An 18,702-nucleotide genomic window follows, 5' to 3' on the forward strand; every position below is an offset into this window, starting at 1 on the left:
AAAAGAGGGAGGTAAGAATGTTTATTCATTATGGCTACAGTCTAATATGTTTAATATGTTATTAATAACATTTTAAATGGTAGCTTAATAAAGAGAGGGGATTAGTCAGAAACAGGATAGAGTTCTTATTGCTGTTGAGTAATGATAAACTAAATGTAACAGAAAATCCCCAAGTGGATTTTCTCTGAGATAAAGTGATAATATAATAGCATTTTCTATTTTTCCCTAGTAAGTATTGTTGATGTTTATCATTTCATTTTTCCCAAGCCCATGAATTAGCTAACGTGATTCTCTGAACTAATCTTAGTTTTTGACTGAGAATATCATGTGCTTAACCAAATCTTTGAGATATTTAAATAAGTTAACAAAACTATAAAAATCATCTCTGTAAAACTAGTCACAGATTTATGATTTGGGAAAGTAAGCAGCTTTGTATTACTTAGAAAACAAGTAAAAATATGTAGAATTTCTGTTCTTTTTCTTTTTTATTGTTTTAAAATTTAAATCAACATCAGTGTGCAGATGGGTAGATAAAAATTTAAATCAACAGATGTAAAATGAACCATTCCTCTTCCCTACCCACCAATTCTAATTCTCAAAAGATTTTTTTTTTTCCTTTGAGGTGGAGTCTTGCTCTGTCGCCCAGGCTGGAGTGCAGTGGTGCTCTCTTGGCTCACTGCAACCTCCGCCTCCCGGGTTCAAGTGATTCTCCTGCCTCAGCCTTCTGAGTAGCTGGGACTACAGGCATGCGCCATCACGCCCAGCTAATTTTTGTAGTTTTAATAGAGAGGGGGTTTCACCATGTTGGCCAGGATGGTCTTGATCTCTTGACCTCAGGTGATCCGCCTGCCTCGGCCTCTGAAAGTGCTGGGATTATAGGCATGAGCAACCGCGCCCAGCCAGAAATTTTTTTAACAGTTTATATATTGTTTTCCAAGAGTAATATTCTTTATGTCCTGCTTAGCAACTTGTTTTTCATCTCAAACAATGTTATGAACACTACATTAAACGATTTCTCACTCTTTTTAATTGCATGGTATTCTGTGGTGTGGATGTAGCATAATTTTGTTTTTCCATTTCTCTTTTGAGGATTCTATAATCAGTTTCCCTTTTTATTTCCTGCTATTACAAATATACAAATAGTATGTACTCTGAAACACAAACAAATATCTGGAATTGAAATTGTTGTAGTATGGAGATCTGTTTTTTTATAGGTACTACCAAATTTCTCTCCAGAAAGATTGCAAATATATGCCCTTTCCTATTGTGTATCCAAGTACCCTTTGTCTCATAAATTTACCAACAGTAGATATTATGTCTTTTCAATTTTCACCACTCTGATTCACAATAAATATCTCATTTTGTTTACATTTCCCTGATTACAAGTGAGGCTTAGCAAGTTTTATATGTTTATTGGGCTAATACGGTTGATTTTTTAGGTAGCCTATATGCTGTAAAACCCCACTAAGAACTGCTCTTTCTGTCAGAGATTTAATTTGACAATACCTGTAGTCAAATTTTAAAAATCTGATTGGGTTTATTAGTCTGCCTCCATATTATTCTAAAGGAAAGTCAGAAAAGTAGGGGAAGAGCCATGAAAAATTATTCCTTCTTTCCCTTCAAAAGGAGTGGGTGCTCCTTTTGGATTTTTATCTGTTAAGCAGTCTATATTGTTTGGGCTCTCAGTACATTATAGATTTACAGATCAAAACTACTAGGAAAACCAGAAATAATCCATCCTGTGTGAGGGGAGGGGATTTGTGCCTTCCCCTAGAAAGGCATCTTTCTCTTAGATGTTTATTGAGTGTCTTCTCTGCCAGCACTGTGGCTGCTGGCCATTTAGTCCTGTTTCATCCCTGACTGACACCAACTTTATTTGGTGTGGTGGCAGTAAATCAAATCAAAATGTAGTGCCATTAGAGTAAGACATCTGAATCATGTTTCAACTGACCTAACAAATTTAAATGTTCTGGAGGATGATCTCTGGTGAGAGCTGGAGATCTTACAGTTTGTCAGGAATGTTAAGGTATAAAGGGTGTCTAAAAGCATATAGTACTTGAAACTTATTTTTGTGGTGATCTCTGGAGAATGCTTTCTGTAATGATAGTAACAACAATAAGCGTTAGCTTTTATTGAGCATTTACACATGCCTGGGATTACTGTCAGCATTTTACATCTGTTCTCCATAGTGTGAGGAAATACTTTCTGGCCTTTGGACTTTTACTCTCATAAGTAGTTGTAGAAGGTCTGCAGCTACACAAAGCCTATTTCTTTAGGAACCTTGTGTCTAGCTTTGCTTGCATAGCCATTTTACCCTCTTTTGCTGCCTATTTAGTGATTAGGATTCAGACTAAAAAATGATTCAGTGATTACCTTGGTGTGATCATTCACACATCATGGTGATAGTGATACACCTGCATATTTTCAGTGAATCTTTGAATTAGAAAAGATAGAGTCATCTACTGCTTCCCCTTTTCTGAAACAGAATCCCCATAATACCTTGTGAGTGCACTGGCCACTGTGGAAACAGACTGAGTGATTCACAATGGAATTAATTACACTTTCTAGTTAATAATAAGGAAAATATGTGTGAAACACTTGGTAATTATCCACTTACCAGAAGCTTTTTAACTTGATGTGATCCGTTTTGTCCATTTTTGCTTTGGTTGCCTGTGCTTGTGGGGGAATTACTCAATACATTGTTGCCCAGACCAGTGTCCTCGAGAGTTTCCTCAGTGTTTTCTTGTAGTAGCTTCATAGGTTTTGGTCTTAGATTTAAGTCTTTAATCCATTTTGATTTGATTTTTGTATATGGTGAGAGGGGCCTAGTTTCATCCCTCTGCATATGGATATTCAATTTTCCTAGCAATAACATTTATTGAAGAGACTGTCCTTTCTTCAATGTATGTTCTTGGCACCTTTGTCAAAAAAGAGTTCAGTGTAGACGTATGGATTTATTTCTGTGTCCTCTCTTCTGTTCCATTGGTCTGTGTGTCTTTTATTTAATGCCAACCCCATGCTGCTTTGGTTACTATAGCTCTTTAGTATAATTTGAAGTCAGGTAATGTGATTCTTCCAGTTTTGTTCTTTTTGCTCAGGATGGCCATGGCTAGTCTGAGTCTTTTGTGATTCCATATAAATTTTAGGATTGTTTTTTCTATTTCTGTGAAGTATGTCATTGGTATTTTGAAAGGGATTATATTGAATCTGTAGAGTGCTTTGGGTAGTATGGACATTTTAACAATGTTGATTCTTCCAGTGCATGAACATGGAATATCTTTTTATTTTTCGGGGTCCTCTTTGATTTCTTTCATCAGTATTTTATAGTTTTCATTATAGAGGTCTTTTGCTTATTTGGTTAAGTTAATTCATAGGTATTTAGTTATTTTTTAGATTGTTTGCTCTTGACTTATAGAAATGCTACTGATTTTTTATGTTGATTTTGGATTCTGCATTTTACTGGATTTATCAGTTCAAATATTTTTTTGGTAGAGTCTTTAGTTTTTCCAAATATAAGATCATATCATCTCCAAAGAAGTATAATTGGCTTCTTCCTTTTCAATTTGAGTGCCCTTTACACCTTTCTTTGTCTGATTGCTCTGGCTAGGACTTTCAGTACTATGTTGAATAACTGTGGTGAAGTTGGGCATCCTTGTTGTGTTCTATTATCTTAGAGGAAAGACTTTCAGTTTTCACCCATTCACAATGATACTAGCTGTGGGTGTTTTGTATATGGATTTTATTGTGTTGAGATATGTTGCTTCTGTATCCAATTTTTTTTTGAGGGGTTTTGTGAAGGGATTTTGAAGTTTATCAAAAATTTTTAAACATCAATTGAAATGCTCATATGGTCTTTGTCCTTCATTCTGTTGATAATGATGTATCACATTGATTGATTTGTGTATGTTGAATTATCCTTTTATCTCAGGGATAAATCCCAATTGGTCATGATGAATGATCTTTTTAATGTGTTATCGAGTTTGGTTTGCCTAGCATTTTGTTGAGGATTTTTGCGTAATTGTTCAACAGGGATATTGGCCTGTAATTTTCTTTTTTAAATGTGTTTTTGGTTTTGGCATCAGGACAATACTGGCCTTCTAGAATGAGTTTGGAAGTATTCCCTTCTCCTCCTTTTTTTGGAATAGTTTCAATAGGATTGATATTAGTTCTTCTTTAAATGTTGGGTGAAGTTCAGTGATGAAGCCATCAGATCCTGGACTTTTCTTTGCTGAGAGATTTTTTATTACGACTTTGATCTCATTACTTCTTATTGGTCTATTCAGGTTTTGGATTTCTTCATAGTTCTATCTTGGTAGGTTGTCTGTGTCTGGGAATTTATCCATTTATTTTAAGTTTTACAATGTATTGGCACGTAGCTGCTCATAGAAGTCTTTAATAATCCTTCAAATATCTGCAGTATTGGTGTAATGTCTTCTTTTTATCTCTGATTTCATTTATTTGGATCTTCTCTTTTTTTTCCTTAATCTGGATAAAGTTTTGTCAATTTTGTTTATCTTTTAAAAAAAAACTTGTCATTTTGTTGATCTTTTGTATTTTTTTTATTTATTTCTGGTGTGATATGTATTATTTCTTTTTTTCTGCTAATTTTAGGTTTGGTTTGTTCTTGCTTTTCTAGTTCTTTAAGTTGTATTGTTACGTTGTTTGATGTTTTTCTACTTTTTTGATGTAGGTGCTTATAGCTATAAACTTTCCTTTTAGTACTGCATTTGCTGTGTCCCATAGGTTTTAGTATGTTGTGTTTTCATTTTTATTTGTTCCAAGAAATTTTAAAATTTCCTTCTTAATTTCTTCATTGACTCACTGGTCATTCAGGAGCATGTTGTCTAATTTCCATGTGTTTGTATAGTTCCCCAAGTTCCTCTTGTTATTGATTTCTAGTTTTATTCAGTTGTGGTCAGAGAAGACACTTGATATAATTTCAGTTTTTAAAAAAAATTTAATACTTTTTTTTGGCCTAACTGATGACCTATCCTTGTGAATGATCCATGAGCTGAGGAGAAGAATTTGTATATCCTGTAGCCATTGGATGAAATGTTCTACAAATGTCTGTTAGGTCTATTTGGACTATGGTGCAGATTAAGTTCCATGTTTCTTTGTTTACTTTCTGTGTGGATGATCTGTTCATTGCTGAAAGTGGAGTGTTGAAGTCTCTAGCTATTATATTGGGGCTGATCTTTTTCTTTAGTTCTAATATTTGCTTTATATATCTGGGTGCTCCAATATTGGGTGCATATATATTTACAATCATTATATTCCGTTGCTGAATTGACTGCTTTATCATTACATAGTGACCCCTCTGTGTGTGTGTGTGTGTGTGTTTTTTTTTTTTTTTTTTTTCTTTGAGACGGAGTCTTGCTCTGTTGCCCAGGCTGGAGTTCAGTGGTGTGATCTTGGCTCACTGCAAGCTCCACCTCCCGGGTTCATGCCATTCTCCTGTCTCTGCCTCCTGAGTAGCTGGGACTACAGACACCTGCCTCCATGCCCAGCTAATTTTTCTGTATTTTTTAGTAGGGACGGGGTTTCACTGTGTTAGCCAGGATGGTCTTGATCTCCTGACCTTGTGATCCGCCCACCTTGGCCTCCCAAAGTGCTGGGATTACAGGTTGTGAGCCATACAATTTTTCTCTTGAAACCTGTTTTGTCTAATTATAGCTTCTCCTGTTCTTTGCAGCTTCCATTTGCATGGAATATCTTTTCCATCCCTTTATTTTCAGTCTGTTGTGTGTCTTTATAGGTGACGTTTGTTTCTCGTAGGCAACAGATCGTTGGGTCTTATTTTTTAAATCCATTTAGCCACTCTGTGTGTTTTTATTGGAGAGTTTAGTCCATTTACATTCTGAATTATTATTGATAAATAAGGACTTACTTTTGCCATTTTGTTATTTGTTTTCTTGTTGCTTTGTTGTATTTTCTTCCTATCTTCCTTTCTGTGAAGGTTTTTTTTTGTTTGTTTGTTGATGTGCTTTGATTTTTTGCTTTTTATTTTTTGTGATCTTTTGTATGTTTTCTGACTTGAGGTTACCCTGAAGCTTGTAAATAACATCTTATAACCCACTATTTTAAACTGATGACAGCTTAACACTGATTGCAACAACAAACATACTATTAGATTGGTGCAAAAGTAATCACAGTTTTTGCCATTACTTTCAATAGCAAAAACTGATTACTTTTGCACTAACCTAGTAACAAACAAGCAAAAAGAAAGCTAATAAAAAATCCACACTTTACCTTCATTTGCCCCTCTTTTAAACTTTTTGTTGTTTCTATTTATACCTTATTATCTTAGGTCTAAGTCTTGAAAAGTTGTAGTTATTTTTTAACAGGTTCTTTTCATCTTTCTACCCAAAATATGAGTAGTTCACTAGTTTAAAAAGCACAATTATAGTGTTGTCATTTTCTGTGTTTGTGTACTTACTATTACCAGTGAGTTTTGTATCCTCAGATAATTTCTTATTGTTCATTAATGTCCTTTTCCTTCAGGTTGAAGAACTCCCTTTAGCATTTCTTGTAGGCCAGGTCTGGTGTTGACAAAAATCTCTCAGTTTTTGTTGATTTGTGTAAGACTTTATTTCTGCTTCATGTTGGAAGGCACCTGCAGAGTGCTTCTCTCCTTTGCTACCTCTCAATTTACTTTGAAAAAACAGTCATAGATAATAAATTCAAGTAGACATTCCTCAGTTATTGAATGATAACCACATGCAACCCTGTGATTAAGAAAGCATTTTCCTTAATATTGTTAACTGTTCTTCAGATAAGATGTGTTGACTGCCCTAGGTCTCGAGTATTTTTGACGGGCTTCAATGATTAATGATATGTTTTTATTAATCACTTATGCTTAGCAGCTGCAGGGATTTTTAATTAAACACTTGTTACTAGATTCAGAATGACAGTGATGATGCTCAAGTTGGGAAAGAAATCATTTGAGTTGTAGTCTTTTCTACCTTGAATCTTCTCTCTCTAATAAATCACCCTGCTTTTGACAGTGGGAATTGTTATAATATTTAAGAAATTAAAGATGATTTGTGTTAGCTTTAATGGCTTACATTTGTATGTCAGCTTTTCTATAGAACAAGTATAGTATTCTGATTCTGTCATTTGAGAAACGAGCGGTTATATTGCATTTAAGATCATACACGTGGTTTTAGTCTTTCACAGTCCAAAATGACCTAATTTACATGGAGGCAATGAAAATAGATCACTTTTATATTATTCTAGTTAGACAAGTATGATTATTACCTTTTCTGATCTGTGCTGCTTCCTACAGGCTTGCATGATTAATAAGATTTTGGGTTTTTTTCCCTTGTTGTGGCTAGAGGAAAGTTTATAGAACCTATTGTTGCCTATATTATTTTAAGCAAGGATTTATTTACTAAAAACAGTAAAATTAAGAGAAAAATCTCTGAAGACCCTCAATTACATTTTATTTGTGTTCTACTTGGTAGCTTTAAAGTAATTCTCTGGTTAAAAAAAGAAAAGAAAAAAATGAGATTTTGTGTATTTTTGCCCCAATTTTGTGATTTATTTTTAACTTTATTTGAAAACAAAAAAGAATTGTGTGTATAGATATTTCTTTTATAATGTCAATTAATACTGAGTCTGAAAATTTCCTATTATTATTAGGATGAAAAGCATTGCTAATAGAAACACAATTTTTTTTTTCAAAGCCGGGAGTGACCAAAATTAAGAGAAACAGCCCTGAAATTATTTTGATTGAAGTATCATACATATTTATTTTGTTTGATCTAAAAATTTACATCTATTGTATCTTATTTTGGTGTTGCACAGTTAGCTACTGATCTCTACATGTTAAAAATCAGTGGATAATAAGAGATAAAACAAACTGGGAATGTGTTTTTAGTTACCTTTGAAGTGACAGACATAAAGCAGAAGACTCAATAACAATAATATTAATTCAAAGAATGATAGCTAACACTTGGGTACTACTGTGTGTCAGGTATTATGTTTAGCACTTCATATATATTTTCATTTAATTTTTACAACACTATGTGATTGAGACTATTATTTCCATTCAACACATGTTTAGATTGAAGAAAGTGGTAGTCCTACTGTATGGGTCTGATGACATCTTGTATACTCTGTGTAGTACTGCTTTTTGAAGGAAAACAGTAAACCGCAATAGATGAGGAAAACATTCATGAAAAGGAGTTGGAGTTAGGCATATTAAAGGAGACTTCACCAAATTCTACTCCCTAAGTTAAGCATAGTCTCTCAGAGATCTCTTCTAATGTTAAAATTTATAGAGGAAGTTGGGACTGCTAGGTATGAATTTTCTTAACTTCCTTTCTTAACATCTTCTTAGTTTCCCAAAGTCCCAGTCAAAAGATAAAGTGCCCTCCTGATCAGTCACGTCCCCAAATCTGGGCACTTTCATGTTTTTAAGGAATGTACACAGTTCCTCGTCTTTGTCTCTCTATTGTTTTTCCTTACCCTAAGCATGTGAATATATTCTAAAAATAAAGCACTAACAAAAAAATTCTTTATTTCACATTCCAGTGTCATATGCTAAAAGCTACTATATAACGACAAATAAGATACAGTCCCAGCACTCAAAGAGCCTGGATTCTAGGAAAGAGAAAATACATGTAAACATGAATATTGTAGATGTTAAACACACGAGTAAATAAAACCAAAAATGTTTTCATGAAAGTTTTATATGTATTATAGTAGAAGTCTACATAGCAAAAAGGAAGGACTGGCCAGTTTTCCAGGAAATGGGAGTTGATAAAGGGAGCATAAGGCTTGCATTGACTGTGCAGTTCTCTTTAGCTATATTAAACCTGTCTCTCATCTATTCTTTATTTCCTGAGTTGGGTAAAGAAGAGTATACATTTAATATCTCCACTTTCCTCTCGTATATTCCTCAAACCTGTGCCAGTAGGCATTCATGTTTGTTAAATGGTAATGGCTTGTGATAGCTTACACTTATAGAGCTCTTGCCCTTTGCCAGGCACCCTAATAACATGTTTCACATATAGTAACTTGCTTATTTCTTACAACTACTCTCTAAGATGCGTACTGTTATTAGATACAGACAGCTGAAGCACAGAGAGGTTAAATACCTTGACCCGTATCACAACTAATAAATGTTGGAACTGGGCTTCAAATCTAGGCCATTTGACTTTGGGACCTATGCGTTATGAATGACTTGTGAACAAAATTCTCTAAAAAGGAATTTGGGGAAAAGAGACTTTTTTCCCAGTCAACAGTTTGCAAACCAGGGAAACATAGCCGTCAGCGTAAAATGAAGAATGCATTTCAGAGAACAAAGAGAAGGTTTGGATTTTATAGAAAAATACGCTTCCTAAATTCCCAATCAGGTCCATTTATGCAAATGAAAGATTTAAATTCATGTAGTTCCCAATAGTTGGCACAGTGGAGTTTGATTTGTTGATACGGCTGAGCCCTGATTGGCTGGGGCAGATGAGTCCTGATTGGTTGGTTTCCAAGCCCTAAACCAGAGATCTCTGTCAGATGTTTCTTTCAAATGACTGGCGGGTGGTGTAGGGTTTTTGGTTATTTATCTTGGCACAGACATCAGGAACTGGTTTGGCTTGATTGTAGAAAGGGAGGGCCTGTGACACTTTTACATCTTTCTGAGAACACAGAGTACATGACTGCTCCCTCACCCAGGATGGCCGCCTGGTTCTGTCTTAACTTTGAGCATCTCAATTAGCCACAGAGAGTCCATTTTGTCTGTTGGATAGGGTATACTTTAACAGACTGAATGAACCTAGTTGCCTTTTACCCATGTCTGCACACAAATGCCTATATGCTAAAGTTCATTTATTTCCAAGGCATATATTTTTCCTAGTTTTAATGGATTTTCCTTTGTCCTCTCCCTTCACTCATTGAGGAAATTTTGAATACTCTTATGGGCAAGTACTAATCTAGCACTGCAAATATAGAAATAAAAGTGGCCACTACTATCACAAAACTCATAGTATGGGAGAAAATGTGGAGGAAAATGGATAATTATAATATGACGTGCTAAGTGTTATGATGGTATAGGCCTAAAGGGGGCAATATTTAACCCAGCCAGAAGAGGGTAACCCCTAACCTGAGTTATGATGGAAAAGTAGGATTTGGCTAAGCTTCTTTCTATTATTTGTCCTCCCTATTTTTTTGTATGTGTAATGGGATACAGTTGCTTTTTCAAAACCTTCAATTACCCCTTTACATATCTGCACTGTTGCATTGTTCCTTCTGTTTTCTTCTTCGTCATGTTCTACTTGTAAGCCTTCTCAGTGTGTCTTTTACTGTACTTTGGTCTCCAGTGTCTTTTTCATTCTTATTTCCTTTTTAGCTTATTCATCCTATCTAGAAACTTGTCTTATCTACTACAGTAGGAAATTTAATTTACTTTTCTTCAGCTTCTTTATTCCTCTCTGGCAGGCTGCCAAAGTGTTTAAAACACTCATGATTATTGGTTTCTTCAGAGAGGAAGATAGATCTGGGTCATATGCTTGATGTGACTGGGATATTCATTTCATTTTTGTTCTTTCTGGGCATCAAGGGAATTTTACCCCTTGAAGTCTCTCAATTAAATCTTCCCCCAGTTTACTGTTTCTTGGGCATGTTCCTTTAATGTGCCTAGCTTTTCTGTTTTTGGCATGAGTGCCCAACCTTTACTGCATATTGGCACTTGGCACACAGACTGATATCTGCTGAATGCCAGATACAGCCTCCTCTACAAAACATGGTGGGAAAAATTATAAGGGAAGATAGTATTTGACTCTGGATTCAAACACAGGTTGAATTCTAACCTTTTATCATTTATTAGCAGGATAACCTTAGGCAAGTTACTTAACCTCTCTCTGCCTCAATTTTCTCGTTTTTAAAATGGGCAAACTAATAGTGACTACCTCATTAGGTTTTTAGAGGATTAAATGGGTTAATGCCTTTAAAATTTAGAGCAGTGAATGGAATATAGATAAAAAAGGAAGACATTTAATAAGAGCCTGGGGTTCCTAGCCTCGCTGGCCAAGAACTGTTTTTCCATCCAACTGTTTGGCCCCTGATTTGCTGTTGCCTCTCCCTTACTTGTTCATCAGGGATCTGGTTTTACTTCAAATTGTGCTCATTATCTTTTATTTTCCCGTGGTTTTCCTCTGATAATCTAGGTTTTTATAGTTCTAATATCCTTTTGTAGTGGAAAATAATTTGGGAGCTTGTCAGGAAGACAGTAATTGTTAACAGTGAGATTTTATAGCTCATTGTTGGAGTTTATAATAATAGGTTTTTGTTTCATATAGCAATAGGAATTGTTCAAAAGTTAAATTTTTTTTTGCCATCCTTATCATTATGCATACTTATAAGAGATTAGAGTATTTCAGAAATATAAAACTCAGAAATAAACGAAGTATTCCCTAAATATTTCGTGCTTGCTATGTGGTAAGATACTGTTGGAGGTACTGAAACATAATTGCTAGTAATAGTTTGGCATAGTTTCTTACAGTTTTTCAAAAAGATCTGTATAGTCGTAAAAGTTACATTATTTATGAAAATAAGAATGATAATATTTTGTTTTGCAGGAAAAGTCAACACTAATAATATGCTCTAGAGAAACTAACGCTTGCTTAGATGTTTTTAACATTATAGTAAACTAATATGCCAAGCTTCAAAATGACCAAACATACAACTTGTAGCTGTGGTATTTTGGTGTATTTGGCATTATACCATAATTTACAGTATATAACAGCTGATGACTTTTAGCAGTATCTTGGCACAACAGACTAACTCCTTCCATCCTATCAGAGGTGGAGAGAGGAACTCTTTTCTCCCCATAAATTCTTGATTTTTAATTAATTAATTAATTAGTTTTTCTAGTTTTCATCTCCTGTCTTAATATTGGACTTTGATATTTACCTTTTTTATTCATTTTGTTTATTTTTTAAAAAAAATTTTGTGGATGGCCGGGCATGGTGGCTCACGCCTGTAATCCCAGCACTTTGGGAGGCCAAGGCAGGCAGATCACAAAGTCAGGAGATCGAGACCATCCCGGCTAACACAGAAATATGCTGTCTCTACTAAAAAAATATGAAAAATAAGCTGGGCGTGGTGGTGGGTGCCTGTAGTACCAGCTACTCTGGAGGCTGAGGCAGGAAAATGGCATGAACCCGGGAGGTGGAGCTTGCATTGAACTGAGATCGCACCAGTGCACTCCAGCCTGGGCAACAGAGGGAGACTCAGTCTCAAAAAAAAGATTGTGGATATATAGTAGCTGTATATAGTTATGTGATACATGAGCTGTTTTGGTACAGCCTTGTGTAGAATAATAATGACATCATGGAAAATTGTGTATCTATTCTCTGAAACATCCTTTGTGTTAAAACAATCCTAGTATACTCTTTTAGTTATTTTAAAATGTACAATTATTATTGATTATTGTCTCCCTATTGTATTATTAACTACTAATTTTATTCATTATTTCTTTCTTTCTTTTTTTTTTTTTTTTGACACAGAGTTTTGTTCTTGTTGCCCAGGCTGGAGTGCAGTGGTGCGATCTCGGCTCACTGCAACCTCTGCCTCCAAGGTTCAAGTGATCCTCCTGCCTCAGCCTCTTGAGTAGCTGGGATTACAGGCATGCACCACCACGCCTGACTAATTTTGTATTTTTTGTAGAGACAGGGTTTCACCATGTTGGTCAGGCTGTTCTCGAACTCCTGACCTCAGGTGATCCGCCCACCTCAGCCTCCCAAAGTGCTGGGATTACAGGTGTGAGCCACCATGCCTGTCCTCTATTCATTATTTCTAACCTTATTTTTTTAACCCATTAATTATCCCTACCTCCACCCTATCCCCCTACTATCTTTCTCATCTTTTGGTAACCATCCTTCTATTCTCTATCTCCCTGAGTTCAGTTGTTTAAATTTTTAACTCCTCTAGATAAGTGAGTACATTTGATGTTTGTCTTTCTGTTCCTGGCTTATTCACTTAACAAAATGACCTCCAGATCCAATCATGTTGTTGCAAATGATAGACTCTCATTCTTTTCTGTGACTGAATAGTATTCTGTTGTGTACATATACCACATTTTCTTTATCCATTCATCTGTTGATATCTCTTTAATATACTCATTTCCTTTCTTGTGGGTGTATACCCAGCAGTGGGATTGCTGGATCATATGGTAGCTCTATTTTTGGTTTTTTGAGGAAACTCCAAACGGTTCTCTGTAGTGGCTGTACTAATTTACATTCCCACCAACAGTGTACAAAAATTCCCCTTTCTGCACATCCTCACCAATATTTGCTATTGCATGACTTTTGGATATAAGCTATTTTAACTGGGGTGAGATGATAGTTCATTGTAGTTTTGATTTGCATTTTCCTGACGATCAATGATGTTGAGCACTTTTTCATATGCCTCTTTGCCATCTGTATGTCTTTTGAGAACTGTCTATTCGAATCTTTTGTCCATTTTTAAATTGGATTTTTAAATTCTTTTCTATAGAGTTGTTTTAGCTCCTTATATATTCTGGTTATTAATCCATTGTCAGATGGGTAGTTTGCAAATATTTTCTCCCATTCTGTGGGTTGTCTCTTCACTATGTTGATTGTATCCTTTGCTGTGCAGAAACTTTTTAACTTGATATGATCTCATTTGTTCATGTTTGCTTTGGTTGCGTGTGCTTGTGGGATATTACTTAAGAAATTTTTGCCCAGATTGATGTTCTCGAGAGTTTCCCCAATGTTTTCTTGTAGTAGCTTTCTAGGTTTAGGTCTTAGATTTAAGTCTTTAATCTATTTTGATTTGGTTTTTGTATATGACAAGAGTTAGGGACCTAGTTTCATCCCTCTGCCTATGGATATTCAGTTTTCCTGGCACCATTTATTGAAGAGACTATCCTTTCTCGAATGTATATTCTTGGCATCTTTGTCAAAAGAGAGTTCACTGTAGATGCATGGACTTACTTTCTGTGTTTTCTCTTCTATTCCATTGGTCTCTATGTCTTTTTTCATGCCAGTCCCATGCTGTTTTGGTTACTGTAGCTCTGTGGTATAATTTGAAGTCAGTAATGTGATTGCTCCAGTTTTGTTCTTTTTGCTCAGAATAACTTCGACTATTCTGAGTCTATTGTGATTTCATATAAATTTTAGGATGTTTTTTCTATTTCTGTGAAGAATATCATTGGTATTTTGATACGGATTACATTAAATCTGTAGATTGCTTCGGGTAGTCTGGACATTTAAATAATATTGACTCTTCCAATCCATGAACATGGAATATCTTTGCATGTTTTTGGTGTCTTCTTCAGTTTTTTCATCAGCATTTTATAATTTTTATTATGGAGATCTTTTATTTCTTTGGTTAAGTTAATTTATAGGTATTTAATTTTATTTGTAGCTATTGTAAATGGGATGACTTTTTTGATTTCCTTTTTGAATTGTTCACTGTTGGCATATAGAAATGCTAGTGATTTTTGTATGTATATTTTGTATCCTGAAACTTCATTGAATTTATCAGTTCTAGTGGTTTTGTTAGTGGAGAATTAAGTTTTTTCCAAATATAAGATGGTATCATCTGCAAGCAAGTTTCATGTGACTTCTTCCTTTTCGGTATGATGCCCTTTATTTCTACCTTTTAAAAAATACTTTTAAGTTCTGTGGTACATATGCAGATTGTTACATAGATAAATGTGTGTCATGGGGGTTTGTTGTACAGATTATTTAATCATCCAGGTATTAAGCCTAGTACCCATTAATTACTTTTCCTGATCCTCTGCCTTCTCTCACCCTCAACCATCTGATAGGCCCCAGTGTGTATTGTTCCCCTCTAAGTGCCCATGTGTTCTCATCATTCAGCTCCCACTTATAAGTGAGAACATGCACTATTCAGTTTTCTGTTCCTGTGTTAGTTTGCTAAGGATGATGGTTTCCAGCTCCATCCATGTCCCTGCAAAGGACATGATCTCATTTTTTTTATGGCTACGTAGTATTCCATTGTGTATATGTGCCACATTTTCTTTACCCAGTCTATCATTGATGGACATTTAGGTTGATTTCATGTCTTTACTATTGTGAATAGTTTTGCAGTGAACATACGTGTGCATGTGTCTTTATAATGGAACAATTTATATTTCTTTGGGTATACCCAGTAATGGGATTGCTGGACTAAATTGTATTTCTGTCTTTAGGTCTTTGAGGAATCGCCACACTGTCTTCCACAAAGGCAGAACTAACTTATACTCCACCAACAGTGTATAAGCATTTCTTTTTCTCTACAGCCTCTCCAGCATGTGTTATTTTTGACTTTTTAGTAATAGCCATTCTGACTGGTATGAAATGGTATCTCATTGTGGTTTTGATTTGCTTTTCTCTAATGATCAGTGTTGTTGAGGTCTTTTCATTGATTGTTGACCCCATGTATGTCTTTTTTTGGGAGATGTTTGTTCATGTCCTTTGCCCACTTTTTAATGGGGTTGTTTTTCTCTTGTAAATTTGTTTAAGTTCCTTATAGATGCTAGATATTAGGCTTTTGTCAGATGCATAAATTGCAAAAATGGTCTCTCATTCTGTAGGTTGTCTGTTTACTCTGTTGATAGTGTTTTGTTGTTATTGTTCTCTTTTCTGTGCCAGAAGCTCTTTAGTTAAATTAGATACCATATGTCACGTTTTGCTTTTGTTGCAGTTGCTTTTGGCATCTTCATCATGAAATCTTTGTGCCGGTGTCTCAAGTGGTATTGCTGAGGTTGTCTTTAAGGATTTTTATAGTTTTGGGTTTTACATTTAAGTCTTTAATCTATCTTGAGTTGATTTTTGTGCATGGTGTAAGGAAGGGGTCCAGTTTTCATCTTCTGCATATGGCTAGCCAGTTATCCCAGTGCCATTTATTGAATAGGGAATCATTTCCTCATTGCTTGTTTTTGTCAGGTTTGTTGCAGATAGTTGTAGATGTGCGGTCTTATTTCTGGGTTCCCTATTCTGTTCCATTGTTCTATATGTCTGTTCTTATATCAGTGTCATGCTGTTTTGGTTACCATAGCCCTGTAGTATAGTTTGAAGTCATATAGCATGATGTCTCCAGCTTTGTTTCTTTTTGCTTAGGATTGCCTTGGCTATTCAGTCTTCTTTGGGGTTCCGTGTGAATTTTAAAATTTTTTTTCTAGTTCTCTGAAGAATGTCAATGGTAGTTTAATGGAAATAGCCTTGAATGTGTAAATTGCACTGGGCAGTTTGGCCATTTTCACAATACTTCTTCCTGTATATGAGCATGGAATGTTTTTCATTTGTTTTTGCTCATCTCTGATTTCTTTTTTTTTTTTTTTTGAGTCTCGCTGTGTCACCCGTGATCTGGGCTCACTGCAAGCTCCGCCTCCCGTGTTTACGCCATTCTCCTGCCTCAGCCTCCGAGTAGCTGGGACTACAGGCGCCCGCCACCACGCCCAGCTAGTTTTTTGTATTTTTAGTAGAGACGGTGTTTCACCATTGTTAGCCAGGATGGTCTCGATCTCCTGACCTCGTGATCCACCCGCCTCGGCATCCCAAAGTGCTGGGATTACAGGCTTGAGCCACCGCGCCCGGCCATCTCTGATTTCTTTTAGCAGTGGTTTGTAGTTCTGCTTGAAGAGATCTTTCACATCCCTAATTAGCTGTATTCCTAGGTTGAATGTCCTTTATTTCTTTCTCTTGTGTGACTGCTTTAGCTAGAACTTTCAGTACTTTGTTGGATAACAGTGGTGACAGTGGGCATCCTTGTCTTGTTCTAGATCTTAGAGGAAAGACTTTCAGTTTTTCCCCATTCAGTATGATACTAACTGTGGGTCTGTCATATTTGACCTTTATTATATGGAAGTATGTTTCTTCTATCCCCATTTTTGAGGGTTTTTGTAATGAAGGAATGATGACTTTTATAGAGTGGTTTTTCAGTGTTAATTGAAATGATCATATGGTTTTTGTACTTCATTCTGTTGATATGATGGATCACATTGATTTATTTGCATATGTTGAAACATTCTTACATCCCAGGGATAAATCCCACTTGGTCATGATGAGTGATCCTTTTAATGTATTGTCGAACTCATGTTTGCTTGTATTTTGTTGCCAATTTTTGGATCAGTGTACATCACTGATATTGGCCTATAGTTTTCCTTTTTTGGTATGTCTTTGGTTTTGGTATCAGGGTAATACTGGCCTCCTAGAGTAAGTTTGGAAGTATTCCCTCTTCCTCTATCTTTCAGAACAGTTTGAGTAGGATTGGAATTAGTTCTTTAAATTATTTGGTAGAGTTCAGCAGTGAAGCCATCAAGTCTCAAGTTATTCTTTACTTAGAGGCTTTATTAGGACTTCGATGTTGTTACATATTATTGTTCTGTTCAGCTTTTGGATTTCTTCATGGTTCAATCTTGGTAGGTTGTATGTGTCTAGGAATTTATTCATTTCTTCTAGATTTTACCATTTATTGGCATATGGTTGCTCATGGTAGCCACAAATGATCCTTTGAATTTCTGCAGTATCCATTGTAATGTCTTTTTTATCTCCAATTTTATTTTGGATTGTGCTGGGTCACCCCTGAAACCAGCATGTCTCAGAGCCCAGGGTCAATGGTGTACTTGTGGGTATGAGTGCTGGTTGTTCAGGGCCCAAGGGTTCTTAGGTAGCAGATGATAAATCCTTCCAGGACTGGGTTCTTCCCTCAAGGTAGTGGGATCCTTTATGGCCCAGGGTGTGTCTAGAAAAGTTGTCTAGGAGCTGGGTACTGGAATTGAGGCCTCATGACTCTGCCTGTTACCTTATTCTACTGTGAGTAACTTGGTGTCCAAGATGCAAGACAGAGTTCTCTTTACTCTTTGCTCTCCTCTCCTTAAGCAGAAAGTAGGAGACACTTTCTTGCTGGGACTGGGGAGACACTGCCTGGGGTTGGGGAAGTGATGACATAAGCACTCCCTTTGCCATGCCAGTTGGTGTCTCTCTGGGTCACATGCCACCCTATTTCACTAGCTCTAAGCCACACCTAGTGCTAGGAGTTGCCTAGGAATTGCAGTCTTTGTGTCCTAGACGCCTGTCAAGCTTACCTAGGATCCCAGAGCATTTCAGTTTGCAGTGTTGAGGCTTGCTGAGCAAGTTCCATCTGTTGCAATGGGTGTTTCCCTGCTGGCTAGGGCTGGGCCAAATGCTCCCTCTGTGTGTGGGCGCTAGCTGAACCTAGGATGGCTCTATCCTCCACTGTGACAGGGCAGCACTGAATTCAATGTGAAGTCCCCCAGTTGCTGTGTTCTTTATCCCCAAAGTACACAAATTGCCTTTCTGCACCACAGGCGGCTACTGAGGGATATGGGTGGGGTGGTATCAGCAACTCAGGACTGTCTCTCCATTCTTCCTCATTGCCTCTTTTGGTAATACAAAGTTAAAACCATGCACTGTGATTGCTCACCTGATGTTTGGTTCTTACGACAGTGTTTTTCTGTGTGCAGATGGTTGTTTAAATTTGGTATTCCAGGGGGTGTGGGAGTGTGATTCGTGTAGGCTTCTATTCTGCAATCTTACTCTGCCCTCTGAACTTTAATTTATACCATACAATAAATCAGAGTGAAAGGTAAACAACAAGGTTACAATGTAACTCTATTATAAATTTTGAATTTTTTTTGGTGACAAATACCAGTATATTTTTGTCTTTGGAGCTATAAATTACTTAATTTAGCAAGCTCTAAAGCTTATACATTTT

The 18,702-nt window shown here is 36.1% G+C and overlaps 1 protein-coding gene across 2 annotated transcripts in view; it reads left to right on the forward strand.

Annotated features, from left to right (window-relative positions):
• Positions 1-18,702, forward strand: part of RABGAP1L (RAB GTPase activating protein 1-like) — an 828,259-nt gene that overhangs the window by 186,147 nt on the left and 623,410 nt on the right. The window lies entirely within an intron of this gene.

The sequence above is a fragment of the Mandrillus leucophaeus genome, unplaced genomic scaffold, assembly GCF_000951045.1.
Source record: "Mandrillus leucophaeus isolate KB7577 unplaced genomic scaffold, Mleu.le_1.0 Scaffold226, whole genome shotgun sequence".
In the NCBI taxonomy this organism is placed as follows: domain Eukaryota; kingdom Metazoa; phylum Chordata; class Mammalia; order Primates; family Cercopithecidae; genus Mandrillus; species Mandrillus leucophaeus.